Source organism: Tachypleus tridentatus, chromosome 9 (assembly GCF_004210375.1).
Source record: "Tachypleus tridentatus isolate NWPU-2018 chromosome 9, ASM421037v1, whole genome shotgun sequence".
Taxonomy (NCBI): Eukaryota; Metazoa; Arthropoda; class Merostomata; order Xiphosura; family Limulidae; genus Tachypleus; species Tachypleus tridentatus.
Genome location: NC_134833.1, coordinates 126,396,442 through 126,412,414, shown reverse-complemented (window position 1 = coordinate 126,412,414; position 15,973 = coordinate 126,396,442). Strand labels below are relative to the sequence as shown.

Genomic DNA, 15,973 nt, shown 5'->3' with positions numbered 1-15,973 from the left:
ATCTTGATGGAAAATAGCTTAGAACACATGAAAATGTCAAAAGTACCTTCTCTACATTGTTCTCTTCCAAACCTCAAGAATTTTATAGAAGTGGCATTCAGAACCTTGTGAGTCGTTGGCAGGAAGTAAATAATAATAATATTAAATAACATTAAAATGGTTTGAAATCTTTTCTCTTTTTTTGAATATAAAATCAGATATTACGTAAGGGATTACCTGATAGTTTCAATCAGTGCTGCTTGTTTGTTTGTTTGTTTTGAATTTTGCACAAAGCTACTTGAGGGCTATCTGTGCTAGCCGTGCCTAATTTAGCAGTGTAAGACTAGAGGGAAGGCAGCTAGTCATCACCACCCACCTCCAACTCTTGGGCTACTCTTTTACCAACGAATAATGGGATTGACCGTCACATTATAATGCCTGCACGGCTGAAAGGGCGAGCATGTTTGGCACGACAGGGATGCGAACCCGCAACCCTCAGATTACGAGTCGCACGCCTTAACCCACCTGGCCATGCCGGGCCATCAATGCTGCTATAAAGATATTTATGTCATGTTTATGTTTAACGGATATGCTCTCATATTCGGCTACGAAGGAGGTACAAGCGGGTGTGCTCGAAGACTAGGACATAAAAGGACATATTCATTGCAAATAAATAATATAAATTACCAAAGTAAAATTTTAGTTAGTTATTCGTATCTAAATGTAGATACAAACACCAACTTTCCTTATTTACAAATTCTGATGTGAATAGAGACTATTCATTTTTAATATATTTGCTACCGTCACTTGAAGAAAAACACAGACAGCCTAAAGCAAAATAAATAATACACTTGTCTTGTTATATTTATAAATACAGGAATGGCGTATGTTGTAGCTTATCGAAAATGTTTCCTTGCAAAATCAATACATGTTACGTTTGTAACCAGGTATTTTTTAACAAGTTGACAAGTCGTATATAGACTAACAACTAATAACATCCGTGATTTTATAAGAAGTTGACTTTATAACATTTGACAAGCCACGATAGATGATTTTTAGCGCTATAACGGTATTATTTATAGACTGCGATATTTTACAGACATATTATGGTATATAATATATTCACATAACGTTTCAACACATTATACCTATATGTTAGGTATAAAATGTTTGTCCGGAGATTATGTTAAACGAAATTATTTACTCGTGCTTCATATACAATGACTAATAAAATTCCTCTCGATCAGCGGAAGTGTATATAATATCACTGATTGAAATATCATGGGCCTGACAGGATAACCAACATAAAAAATAAATACAAAGCTTTCTTATGTTACTCAATTTCCGGACATTCTGCAAATCATAAATGTTTCTGGCACGCAAAAGGTGCTTGTCGTACACGAATACATGTCAAATATATATAATACACCCTTGTGCAAGTTAATTGAGACAAGACGAAAAATTAAGATTTTTTCAATTTTTTGCGTTTTATTTCTGAGAATCCAAAAATTACTCACAAATTAATACATGATACGACCGCCTTTATTTTTCAGAAGATCATTAATTCGCTTTGGCATCGAGTCCACGAGTTGACTGCAATCATTATTAATTTTTGGATCGCAGTACCACACCTCAATTATGGCCTCAATTAGCTTATTTTTCGTAGTACAGTCTTTTCGCCAAAGTCTTTCTTTACAAATTGCCCAAAGATTTTCAATAGGATTTAAGTCCAGAGAGTTTCCAGGCCAGTCCAGCACCTTTATTCGCGTTGTAGTCATAACATTCTTCACAAGTTTCGATGTGTGGCACAGAGCTAGATCTTGCTGAAAAATGCCAGATCCATCTGGAAATCTCTTTTTCAATTCTGGAACGACTTTTTCTGCAAAACTTCGATGTACAGTGGTCCTCACATCATACCTTCTACGATATGTAAGCCTCCGACGCCATGGTAGCTGAAAAATCCTCAAAATATCTTCTTCAAGGGATGTTTTATGAACTGTTTGATGTGAGATTCTCGAAGTTTCTCACCTGGAGATCTGCGAACATGCAGACTTCTTTGACCCTGTACGAAGAAATGAGTCTTGTCACTGAATAACACCTTCCTCCATTGTTCTTGCGTTCAGTTCTTGTATTTAGATCCCACTGATACCGTTTTTTCTTCATTGAATTGGTAAGAAGTTGTTTTTTGACTGGTCTCCTTGCCCTTCTAATGTAATTTCGAATGACGTAATATTCCTCAAAATTTCGTCATATATCCCAAAAATAGATCAACCGTACTGCATAACATAGCTAATGACGCCGTCTGTGTGAAAAAATGACTATTAAAGGAAATCAGCGGGTCCAGAAGGCCTACACCGGCCGCCATGCTGAAAATATTGTAAAATGACCATTTGTTTCAAATAATTTGCACAAGGGTGTATCAACAGATGTTAATAAAATACAACACATACATTGTACATACATTCAAGAGTTTACTTCTTGTATTCTATTTATTCTTAAGGCATATCAGGCAGACACGTGACATTAGATTGAATACCCAATACCTCCACCTTTTGAGACTTAATAATAATGCGACAAAAATCAAGCGCTCTTATTAACTGAGTAACACGGATAAACTTCTTGTTGGTTAGATAATAATTAACTGTATATAAACAATCCGTGAACTGTACATTAGTTACAAAGCTTACGCCCTCCTGTTCAACAGTAGGCTTGGAGGGCTTATAAAGCAAATATTAGGAGTTAAATCTCTGCAGTGGCAACTTTGCGTTGAGTATTAAAAGGAATAAACAAAAAGTTAAAATACAGAATATATTTGCAAATATCACGAACAACAAACAAAACTTACAAATATCATGTAGCAACAAAGTTATAATCATATATTAATCGGTACCATGAATAAATGACACATAACTTACAGATATCACATAGTAGTAACGCTATAAGCTTATGTTAACAGGTACCACGAATAACAAACAAACACCGCGTAGCAATGAAGTTATAACCATATATTAACAACTACCAGAAAAAACGAACCAAAGCTTATAAATACGTAATTTCGAAGTTATAATGATATGCCACAAGAAACAAACACAAACTTTACAAATATCGTATCTAATTATATTTGGCTCCGTGTTATTATCATATGATACAATAATTCCCCCTTCTCTATTTTACTTCACCGTTCCGAGAAATTCAATTCAAATTTATTTTTAGCGGGGAATACATGACTTTGTTCATAGAGTCTAAGTTTTTTACCAGATTACGTGGTTTATTTACCGGGATGGTAACAGTGTAAGACTAACATTTCGGATTAAAAATATGGTCTAGCGATTGCCATCTTTTACCAGCTAATAAGTGTTTTCTTATCGCCACATCGGACTATGCTGTGTCCACCGAGGGGAATCAAATCCCTTATTTTAGCGTTGTAAATCCATAAACTTACCGAAGTCCCAGCGGAGGATCAGCTATCAAGTTCTCTTCAACATGCCAGGAAATTTTTATGGTGATACTATCTATTACAGCAGATATATTATTAAAGTCTACAACTTTTCTCTATCGACATCGGACTTGATCATTTAAGACCTGGAAGTTGTTGTTTTGAATTAAGTACAAAGCTACACAATGGGCTATCTGTGCTATGCCCACCACGGGTATCGAAACCCGGTTTTTTGTGATACAAGTCCACAGACATACCACTGTGCTACCGGGAGGTGACCTGGAAGGGTCAGGTGTGTTTGACCTTTACCTTCTTCCAGCGTTTGTCATGAATTCCTGAGTAATTTTAATATAATTGTTACAAGAGGATTAGAGCTAATTTTGCGCATTTATTCTGACCTTTTTCAGGCCCGAACTCATGAGGGTAATTATGGTAACATTGATGTAAAAATACACCATCGCTTCGTTTGGTTGTATAAAGCTCTCCACTTCGCAAACAGCATTTCACGCATAATCTAGGTTAAAATGAGATCATTTACATATATACCATTTTAATGTTGTCATAATAACTTTAAAACAGTGTTAATTTGGTTTATTTCTATTTATTAGATATTCACAGGTGCTTAGGGCTATCGTCATAATGTGTGCAGTGTATATCAAGTTTACATGATAAGTTTTTTTTTTTCTAATTCGATATTGAAGTTTATCGGTCATTGTTTCTATAATTGTGTATGAAGTTGTTCTAGTAATGTATTCTGTATTGTTTGTGTTAGGTTTTGGTGCTACAGTAACTCCATGTTGTAGCTACATATCCCATAACAGGTTGTATATACGTTTTGTACATGTTTAATATGTCGTCGGCTGTTGCTCTACTGTTTTCACCCGTTAGACTTCTAGTATAGTTCGTTCGTTGCCAGACTTAGAATTTGATATTGTTTAAATGGCTCGTCCACGTTAAGTTTGACTCGTATGCGAATCCTGGGAATTTTACAAATGTAGCAGTATGGAAAAGATCATATAAAGTTTTGATGGTTTTTTTTGTGTTTTGGTAGTTTGATAAAAGCTACCCAATTACTTTTTTGGTACTTTCATTTTAATTTGGTATCCATGGCAACATTCAGTTATCCTATTTAACTAGAATTGTAGGTTTGTAGCCGCTGTAACTGAAATAAAAGCACTTTTTTAGACTGCTACATCGTCAGCGAACTATGAGGAGTATCCGTGAGTTGGATCTTTCAAGAGCAGATTGATAACATATATGATGATGAGTATAGGGCTAACTATCCCTCCCTGAGGGACACCTGCCTCCGGAATAAATAACCAAGAGAAGATTCCCTTAACATTTATTCCATATTTTCTGTTTTCCAGAAAGCTTGAGATCATTCCTTACATACCATTATGGGATACAGTATCGAAGAATTTCTCGATATTGAGAAAATATACGACTGTGCATTCTTTTTTGTTAAAAGTATTTACTGTGGATTTATTTAATCTGATTAAATGATCGGTTGTTTAAATTGTTTTGAATCCGGTTTGTATTTTAGATAACTTTGATGTTATCTCCAGAAATGTGGAGATTCTTTTACGTATTATTCATTCTAGAATTTTGCCAACACAGTTGGTCAGTCTGACTGGGCAGTAACCATTTGGTTCATTGGCTGGATTTCCTGCTATAGGAGCATTAAGACATTTGCATGTTTTCAAGAAAATGAAATATATCCTGAGTTTAGAGATAGATGAAAATCACCGTTAGATGTTCAAGCAGTCTTTGAGTGCCTTTTATTTAAGAAGATGGCTTGTATGCCATCATCTCATGGAGCTTTGTTTCCAAGACTTTCCTGTTCGGTTCTTTTCTTTGTCATCATCTTTATTGTGTAACCATCTTCTCTTTCATATTCTGTAGTGTTAATGTTATTTATGTTTGTGCATTCTAGTGTCATTTTTTATGTATCTTGTTTACTTCATTATAAAAGTGTGTGGTTCATGATGTGTTCGGAACGTGTTGTTTAAAAGTTTTTGCCTTATCTAAATTCGTGTGAGAAACAGTGTTGTTGTATTCAAGTGGTGGGTATTTTCGTGTCTTATTTTCTCTATCTGTGAATCGTTTTAAGTAAATGTGACCAGAATTATTTTGGTTCTGTTGTTTCGTTAATGGCATAAATTGTCCTGTTTGTCTAGATTTAAAAGTTTGTCTTCTATTCATAATTCTTAGTGTGTTTATTTACGTTTTTGTTGCTTGTTTTCCGTTTTCCATGTATTGTCTTCGTTTTTTGATGAGATATAGTAGTTGTGCATGTGGTTGTCAGGTATTTTTTTATGTTGTATATTTGTGTAGCAGTATTCTTCGTCTGGCGGCTTTTGTAAATAACCCTGGGATTATTTGGCAATACTTACCTATTTCAAATTGATTCACGGGCGTTTGATTTATGATGTTTGGTAACAATTTGTTTAATACTGTTTTATATTTTTGCCAGTTTACTTTTTAGTATGGCCTGGCATGGCCTAGCGCGTTAAGGCGTGCACTTCGTAATCTGAGGGTCGCGGGTTCGCGCCAAAACATGCTCGCCCTCCCTGCCGTAGGGGCGTTATAATGTTACGGTCAATCCCACTTTTCGTTGGTGAAAGAGTAGCCCAAGAGTTGGCGGTGGGTGGTGATGACTAGCTGCCTTCCCTCTAGTCTTACACTGCTAAATTAGGGACGGCTAGCACAAATAGCCCTCGAGTAGCTTTGTGCGAAATTCCAAAAACAAACTTTTTAGTATTTTTTCTGTTTGATGGAATACATTTTTATGAGTGATGAGACTGTTCGCTACCACGTCGAACTATACGAATGTTTGGCTCATACTACATAAGTTTAGGCAAAGATCCAGTATATAATTACTGTTATTAGCATACTATGTATGCGTTGGTGTTGCATTGTTTAGTTGAGCTATATTCATATTATCAATAAAATGTATTATTTTTTCTTTTATTTACTTGGTTATTTTGCGTCCACAGTTTTTGTGTTTGTTATTCAGATCTATGAAAATGAAGTTCATGTTGTGAGACTTTACATTGTTTAGATAATCTCAGTCTATTGACTTTATTGGGTAACAATACAGTTATGCTGCTATGGATACATAATGTTTAAAATCAATCAACTGTTATATATTGTTTATTACTATTTATTTGTATTTCATACAGGGCCGAATTAAGAGCAACTGATGCCCTAAGCATATCCCAACAATGGTGGCCCCTCCATTGCTTAACTCACAAGACATTAAGACTCAGTAAGTGCTGAAAGTTAAATAAAAGTTTGAAAATTTATAACTCTTCTTCAGTTTTTTTTCCAGGTCAGACCTCACAACTATATTAAATAAATTTTTTTATTTATTTAGCAAATTAAGCATGGATCAAAATCAAGCAAAATTTAGAAATGATGAGTGAAATTACTTCTTTAATTAATGATAATTAAAAAGAATTATTTTTACCGTACATTTGTTTACACTTTGAGTTAACAATTTTCACTTTGATGTTCACAAAAATTTACTCAAAACCCTTTCATCCAAAAAATTCTCATTTTGAACTTAAAACCCTGTAAGCAAATTATTTACTCATACCATAATATTTATTCGAATTTTAAAAAGTTTTCTTCTAGATTTTCTAATTGCAAAGTCTTTTATTTGGTCCTCAATACTAACTTGGCGTAACAAATCTGCTTCTATACTTAGCAGGCCTGGCATGGCCAAACGCGTAAGGCGTGCGACTCCTAATCCGAGGGTCGCGGGTTCGCGCCCCCGTCGCGCTAAACATGCTCGCCATCCCAGCCGTGGGGGTGTATAATGTGACGGTCAATCCCACTATTCGTTGGTAAAAGAGTAGCCCAAGAGTTGGCGGTGGATGGTGATGACTAGCTGCCTTCCCTCTAGTCTTACACTGCTAAATTAGGGACGGCTAGCACAGATAGCCCTCGAGTAGCTTTGTGCGAAATTCAAAAACAAACAAATCTATACTTAGCTGAGACAAGGCATCCTGCCTGTCTTGTTCAGCATGGCCTAATCTGGTTTTTACAGTTTTTTTTTGCACTGAACTTATGGCGCATACATGAATGAAACTGCTGAAGCTCGGCAGAGAGATCAATGTTCAATTCCTCTGAGTATTAGCTTTTGGGAACACTGAGAGTACCTTTCAGTTTCAGCAGATGAAGTGACATCATTTGGCACATCACTTAAGAAAGAAAATATGTTTGTTGTGTCTTTGTACACCTCTCCTCTTCTTCTCATCTAGGTTTCTAGTTTGTCAACAATTGTGTAGAAGATTGTGATATGAAATTTATCTCTGGCATACTTCTTGAGCATCTCCGTCATTGAGTACCTTCTTTCTGACATGTTTGCGAGTTTGAGCTGCATTGTAATCAACATCTGGTAGTATTTCCTTTGCAACTGCTTCAAATTTTTTTCAAAGACTTCCCTTAAAGGGCGTAGTTAGTTGGTCAACTAATGACCCCTACAAATCTGCACGTTTTTAAGTCCACATCCTCATTTTGCAGAATTTGACTTGCTTTATGAAGCCTTTGCAAAATATCATCCCACATGATCAACATAAAAACAAATTCTAGCTCTTGTATCTTATTTGTAATACTGTCTGCTTCTCTTCTAGTGTCTCCCTTTTGTCTTCAACTAGACATTCTAAAGCTTCCAAAATCTTAAAGATGTGCCTCCCATCTGGTATCAGAGAGGGATTTTAACACACTTTCATTTCCAAGACAAGCTTTAAGAACTTTCCATCGTCTGAAAAAAATGTATAGAGCAAACGCATTGTAGAGAAAAAATTAACTGCCACTTGATAGCGGTCAACAGCACTTCGGCCTAACAGATTTAGTTAAAGCGCTGCACAGGGCACATACGAGGTCTGTTCAAAAAATACGCGCACTGACGTCATAAAACAAAATGTACTTTATTTAGAAGTTACAGGTCTGGGACCCCTTCAAAGTATTCTCCTCCCCAACGCACACACTTATCCCAACGGTGTTTCCACTTGTTGAAACAGCCCTGGTACGCTTCTTTTGTAATGTCCTCCAGCTTCTTCGTCGCATTTGCCTTAATCTCGGGAATCGTCTCAAATTTTCTTCCTTTCAAGGGTCTTTTGAGTTTGGGGAACAAGAAACAATCGTAAGGAGCAAGGTCAGGTGAGTAGAGGGGTGGGGAAGAACAGTGATCGAGTGTTTGGCCAAAAACTCACGAGTTCTGAGGGCTGAATTTCGCAGCAACGCGGTGCATCTTCACTTTTTCGGTCAAAATCTCGTAACAAAATCCAACTGACATCCCACACTTTTCAGCAAGCTCCCTGACAGTCAAACGTCGATTTGTCCGCACCAGGGTATTGATTTTGTCGACGTGTGGGTCGTCAGTTGACGTGGAAGGACGTCCAGGACGCTCATCATCTTCAATGGACTGTCGACCATCCTTAAAACGTTCATGCCACTTGAAACATGCCGTACGCTTCATAGCAACATCACCGTAAGCCGTGTTAAGCATAGCAGAAGTTTAACAAAATTTTACAGCAAGTCGTTGCTCCTTCAGGTCATTCATTCTGAAATCCGCCAAACGAAAAAATCGCACTTCACTTAAAACCGCGTAGCTAATACACAAATGAAGATATCTGCAATCGGGAAATGGCGTCGTAATCAGCTGATCTGTGCGAACCTAGCGACACCAAGCGGATTCCCCTGGAACTAACTGGAGCCGCGCAATTCAAACAGTCCGCGTATATGGCAAACTTATTCTAACATCTTTTGCTACATCCCCTTATAATGCCCAGGAATATTAGCATCTTTGTTGTAAGACTGACCCCTACAATTTGAAAAATTAAGTTCGCAAACTTCACGTAAGCATTTAAATACCTGGTTTGCCATTTTCTCACTGGTGTGGCTTTTTCAGTTCCAGAAAGGTTGAAAAGCGTTCAATAGGCTGCCAATCTTTTAAGTGTCGAAGTACAACACTTAACTGATTTATATGTGATAGACCTGGCGTCAAGTCAACTGACAAGCTAGAATAACCTGAAGCATTTACTTCATCAACAATTAACGCATGAACCTTCTGAACCATTAGTTCAAAATATTCTTCACAGGTGGTTTTGGACAAGTAAGAAGGGTTTTCTTTTCCAGAATTTCCATATTTCGAAATGTGTCATGCTAAAAATGGATCAAACTGTAAAAAATTCTCATTCTGCAGTGAACCAATTTTTTCATTTGTTCCTCGAAAAGCCAGGCCACGTTTAGTTAACTTATGCAAGACATCTTCTTTAATTTGTTTTTCCAACTCTTGTCGCAAGCCTAAACCTTGTCTGCGAGTTAAATATGTTAGTACAGAGTCTCGGTGAGTGGTGCTTCTTTCATGATGACCAATTACAATAGTATTTCGCCAGTCACTGAAACCTTCTCTTTCAACAAAACGCGAGGAAAATGTAAGGGCAAAACGTTTACAAACAAAGAAGTAAACTGACCCTGTTGATGGTAAATATAATAACCACTCTCTCTTGTATTGCTCACCATTGGCTTTTACCCCAAATAAAAGTTTTTGTGAACAGTATCTTGTTGGTGTGCCACTACTGAAAGTCCAGCAAGATTTGCCAAATGGCCCATTGTGGTGTTGAAAGTCAGTAGGTCTACAAGTAATCCAATAAGCCACATCATCAGCAGAGAACTCGAGCTACAACCCTGGATCTTTTGCTTAGTTTCTTCATCTTTTGTAGACTGAAGCATTTTACCATAGTCCAACAGATTTTCATTTTCATCACTTATTTCAACTTCAAACTGTCTTGTAGAGCAACTTGCATCAACATTAACACTAGATATCAGGAGAATTTACAGGCAAAGTGAGATCAATTGTGAGACTTGTTCCAGTTGAGCCAGCCTGTGACACCTCAACGTCATCATGATGTTCTGACCTTAAAATGGACAAAGTGGGTACTTATAGGTGTGGAGCTTGGTTAAACTTCAATCTTGTCAGAGTCAGATGCAGTACAAGTGACTTCTGATGGCAGAGATGGGTTCTGATTTGGAAGATCACGTTGTGTAAGTTGAGTGAAAAAATAGTCAGATTTCCAGCCTTAGCCACTAAATCTAAAGCCTTTTGTTGGTTTTTTTACCAGTTTTCTCTTTTGTGCCCCACTTAATTGAACACGTTTCATCTTACAGTCTACAAAATACAGAAACAAAAATAATAAAAGAACAAAAGAATATGAATCATATATAGTTATAATGATTGCAAAAACGTTGGTAAGACAGTGAAGAATACTAAACTCTAGGTCTACATTTAGACAAAGACTGTCAGAAAGTTATCCTAAGACCTAGGTCTATTAGCACATAAACATGAATTTATAAATACCTTTATTGAGTTGCTGCATTCTGATTGGTTGAAAAGCATTCGAGACTGGCTTTAATACATTTTAGGAGAATTAGTGTTCAGTCATTGCAAATGTTTTATTAAGGCTGTTGCTATGGTAGCTGTATGCAAGAAGCAATGTCAGTGGTAATATGCAAATCCATTGTAAGCCAAAAGATATTCCAAAAATAATTTGTGATCAACAACACATACTGTAGTAGCTTATACACAAAGTGATCATTCTATACTGGTAAACATGCATAACATATTATCAATTATAAAATGTACTGCACGTTGAACTACTAAATACTGGATTAAGCCTAGGCTAGAGTTCCTTAATCCTAATCAAATATCTGAAGAATGAGTTGTAACCTCAACTCTGAGTTCAGTTTTGACCTGGGAACTTCAAATGAGCCAACAGACCATACATCAACAAAATAGGCATATGTCTGAAACTTCATCTGCGTGCCAGAAGGCGAAGGCAAATTCGAAACGACGGCCTTGAATTGGAAATAGTCCACTTCGTTATTACAGGCTACAGTAGCGTTTCCAGTGTACTTACACCAAACTAATTACAGTATTTAGGCCTTAAGTTACTGTCCTCAGTTCTCAGATAACAACACTAATGTTAGGCCTAATGCTAATACCTTGCAACTTAGGCCACTAATGTTAAGCCTAGTTAGTACTCAGTACTAACCTTGCTCACATGAACTTGTTCAATTCACACAATTTTTCAGACAATCCTAAATTGATTTTGTTGATTTGTCGGTTTTTACAGTATATTTGTATGACCACGGTGCCACAATACTGTACTACTAGTAATAGTATAGTGTATACATAACAACGTTAAGAATCATGTTGTCGTCCATGTCTAAGTTTTACGCAATGTAACCTAACAAGTCGAGTTATCACCTTTAGACCGCTCCGATCAGTCAATTATTTTCCCTGCTTTTCAGAAATGTGATAGAAACAACAACAAAACTGACAGGTATTTCGGTTTGATATTCTCTAACCCTGGAGAAGATAGAGAAAACCGGGGGTGCTCAGAAAGATGGCCTTTCTCTTCGCCCCACTCGTGATTTTAGGATATTGAAGCAGCTACCCGAAAAAAAAAGGAAAAACTTGATGTACGATATGAACTCTGAGTAAGTAACCAACGAAGACGAAACACCGGCGAACTGACACCAGACACCCGCAGGTGATGCGTGAGTGAATAAATACCACAAAAACAAAGGCCGATACGTGACTTAGGGTCCATCAGGGCGGCTGGGATCTGTAGATCCAATGCCATAATTTAGATGTGGGGGAAGCGGGAGGACTTCGAGAAAACCCACTTTCACTAGCTGGTGCCGATAATCCAGCTAGTGCCGGTTTAATACTCTTCAAAATGGAAGGTCACAGAGGCAGAAATATGGGTTATTACTCTATAACATGATGCATGTTTCATTAATGTGCTGAGGGTGAAGAGAGGTGGTGATTCCGCTTCAATGTTTTGAACTGATTTTGAACGGCCCTTGTGAAAGATGATTTGATGATTAAAGTCTGTCTGGACTGAAACGACTTTAGGTGAAGGTTGCATTGTTTTATTAATGTACTAAGGTTGAAGAGAGGAAATAATTCCGCATCACTGGTCAATACTTCTTAATCACGTTGTGCTACAGTGGTCTTGAGGTCTGTCTGAACAGCTGCGTCTTTAGTTATAGGTCACGAGGTTTGTATCTGAGTAGAGGTAGTAGAACGTGGAATGAAAGCTGTGGTCTGGCAAGAATTGTTGTTTGTCTTCTTGATTTGTTGAGATTTGTTGCTGGTAGTCGTGATTGAGAATGTGTGATCGTCTTTCCTGTTCGGAACTGGATTAAATGGTATTTCGTTGCTAGACTGCTGACAGTCGTTCGATGGTTGCCAGTATCGTCTGAAGTTGTTATGAGACAGTTGGTGGGTGGAGCGACAACGTGGGCGTTCAGCACTAAAATAAAAGACGTGATAGTAGCATCCTTTTTGCAGGATGTAGTCAGCAATACTTTTTGACGTTGTGACGATCTTGACAAATCGGGTGGGTTGGTTGTTGTACTTCGAGAAGATGCGGTGGACTGCGTGAAGTGTTGACTGTGTATGACTTTCCATGGTTTGTCTGATTTCTGCAGAATCGATATTTGGGTGAACGCCCCGAAGAAAGACTGAAAAAAGACTGACTGGGATTTTTGCAGGTGAACAAGTGATATTGAATGCAGTATTCCATCCATGGTCGGCAAAATTAATCCAGGTCTGCAGGTGTGGAAGACTGAATAAGAATGCCGCCTCGGCGAAGGAAACGAGTTTTGCGTGGGTCAAGGTTTGGCTTGGGCGATTAGCGTGGCTGCTTCTAGTGGCGTAAGGTTGGGCGGGAGGCCGTTGCCTATCACAGGTGAAACCGGAGGGGTCACAGGCGTCGCGGGACCTAGTATTTCGAACAGCATGACGTCGGCACATATTGCTCGTACGGTGTCTAGACTAGAGACGATGGAGAAAGCACGTCTTGCTTGCAGGGTGTAAAATGAAATCGAAAATGAAAATGTGATAGAACACATACTGATCTGAATTTATAGTCGCAAAATTGTTGAATTACATCTAAAAGCTTGTCGTCGTTGTCTCTGTGTTTCTGTCTCGGATTGTTCGCTCGTCTCATAAAAAATATCACCAGACGACCGGGCCGGGTCGGGGCATAATGATGTCAGGATAGAATCAAGGAAGAAGTAAGGAGAATAAAATTGTGCTCTTCATTTTTGGGTCTAAAAATGGCATATTTGACAATATTTGGTTGATTATTTATGAATGGGGATAAAAACAAGGACCGGGCACCCTCGTATTTATCCCCTAAGTAAATCTCAGTTTCAGATCTGTTTATATTATTACATAATCACAAGGAAATATATACATGCCCAAATACTCTTATAGGTTACGTGTAATCTGAAAGCTGGCATTGCTACAGTGGCATTCCTTTCTAAATGTTTTCTTAGTATGATAAATTTTAAAATATGTACTGACACACAAAGAAAATTGATACAGCAAATTATTTGAAGTCAAAAAATTACAGCTCAGAAAAGCTTCAGTGAGAAACACTTATAAAACACACATGAATAATACAATACTAACGCAAACAGAACTAAAACAAACGAGACAATAACACAAATATGAAACAGAAGCCGAAAAAAACAAACTAGCCACGTCTCCATATACATCTCTCACCATTTCGTTTGACTTATATTTCTGTGGTATTATACTCTTATTTTTCTGTAGATGTGACTGAATAAAGCAGTAAAAGGTAAAACAGTTCCACTGCCTATAACTTCTTATAAATAGCCACAATAGAAGGAATGATTGAGAAAAATATTTCATTTTCAAGGTCAGACATTATAACCTACGATCATCTTTTACCTGAAGTTGTATCAACATTTTGTACTGTTCTTTGCAGTAATCTTTTGCAAATCAATGTCTTCTTATTTCAAATACATGGTTTAGTAATTTCTCAAAACTTTAGTCACTCACCGAGCCAAATAAAACGTTTTTTTTGTTTTGACAATACAGAGTAAAGTCAAACACGGCAGAATATCTGTGATAGGATGTGTTTTGAACTATTGTTATTATGAGTTCCGTGCAGTCTTGTCTTTGTGTTGTTTTAGAATATTCTGCGATGAAGTCTGTGTTTAATCATGTCCATAATTTTTTTCTTTTAAGCTTTTTACTGTCGTTATACAATTCCATGTCTTATTGTGTTTTAGTTTTTACTTTCGCTAAAAGCCGTACGAGGCCTATCTGTGCTTGCCGCCCCTAACTTAGTAGTGGGAAGACAATTGGTCAATCCTACCAATAGCCAAAATTTGGAAGACTTTTTTAGTGAATAATATTATGTGTTTGGTGTGACGTGAATTCGAACCCGCAAACCTCAGGTTACGAGTCGAGTGCCCTAACCGTCAAGGCATGCTAAGCCTGTCTCAATGTCTGTTTTGTTAGTTGTTCAATCATTTTGTTGCTTTCAATGCAGAATAAACACACATCTACTGTCCTTGAAATTTATATATACTATAAGAATTTGAACAAACGTTCAGTTTTTCAGTTTGAGAAACATTGTTATAAAGTTTGCTGCGGAATAACAAATCAGTTCAATTATCTGGAGGGTCATCCTTGACAGGTCTCATAACGCCGATTTTGTTGATCTTCAGTCAGCTCATGCGGAATTCATTTATTCTTCGTCTTTCCAATCGCACTCAGGTGGTTGGCAATATTTGATTTGCTTGTGTCTAGCTTTCCTCAAGCTCACATACTGTTGTGTGAAGGTCTGTTTCAACTGATTCCCTTAATATGTTTTCATCTAGGGTGGCTTCCTTCCACGACTTTCGTAATCTTCATGACTTTTATCTCCATGTTGAACTGTACGTTCAGTGACAGATACATAGCCAAATACCTGGTTGATGTTCCATGTATTTTTGGTAGTTTTTCTTCCGAGTTTGAAATCGTAGAGGAAAATCATACGAAAGTCCTCTTTATCCATGCTGCCTTAGGGGTTGCGAAACTTACTCTGAGTAGAGTTGAAACAGCAGACAATTAAGACACCTTGTAAGCGACAAACGTTGGATTAAACCAACCAACCAACCAACCAACCAACGATAAGTTACTCAATATTCAGCTTCTTAATGTCATCGTGAGAATTCCAACATTCATTTCTGGACAACCTAATAATTAAATATAGTTCCAATTAAAAGTGTTGTGAAACGTCTACAATTTACAAATTTACGCGACTGATTGCAGATACATGTATTCTGGTTATTTTAAATCCTATATTATCAATATGCCATGAAATGTTGTCAATTCGTTGTATATACACGCGTGTGTGTATGTATGTACTAATACAGCACTAACTTAACCCATTTTGCTGTATTATTAATGCTAATACTCAAGTCTGTTGTTGTTGTTTGTTATTAAACACACAGCTACACAAAGGACTATCTGCGCTCTTCCCAGCCCCTCGGAGTATCTAAACCTGGTTTATAACAGTGCAAGTGCGCAGACATACCGCTGTGCCACTGGGGGCACTCAAATCTGTATCTATAAAATACGAGTACACTTGTGTTCGTAATACATAATAAGTAAATAAATTATATTTATTACTTATTTATAATTCTAATAATAATAAAAACTACATTGTTCAAGTTTCAAGT

At 37.2% G+C, this 15,973-nt stretch overlaps 1 long non-coding RNA gene across 1 annotated transcript in view; it reads right to left on the bottom strand.

The window, feature by feature from the left end:
* LOC143226307 (uncharacterized) overlaps positions 1-15,973 on the bottom strand; it is a 37,744-nt gene that overhangs the window by 2,520 nt on the left and 19,251 nt on the right. The gene's annotated exons all lie outside the window — the stretch shown is intronic.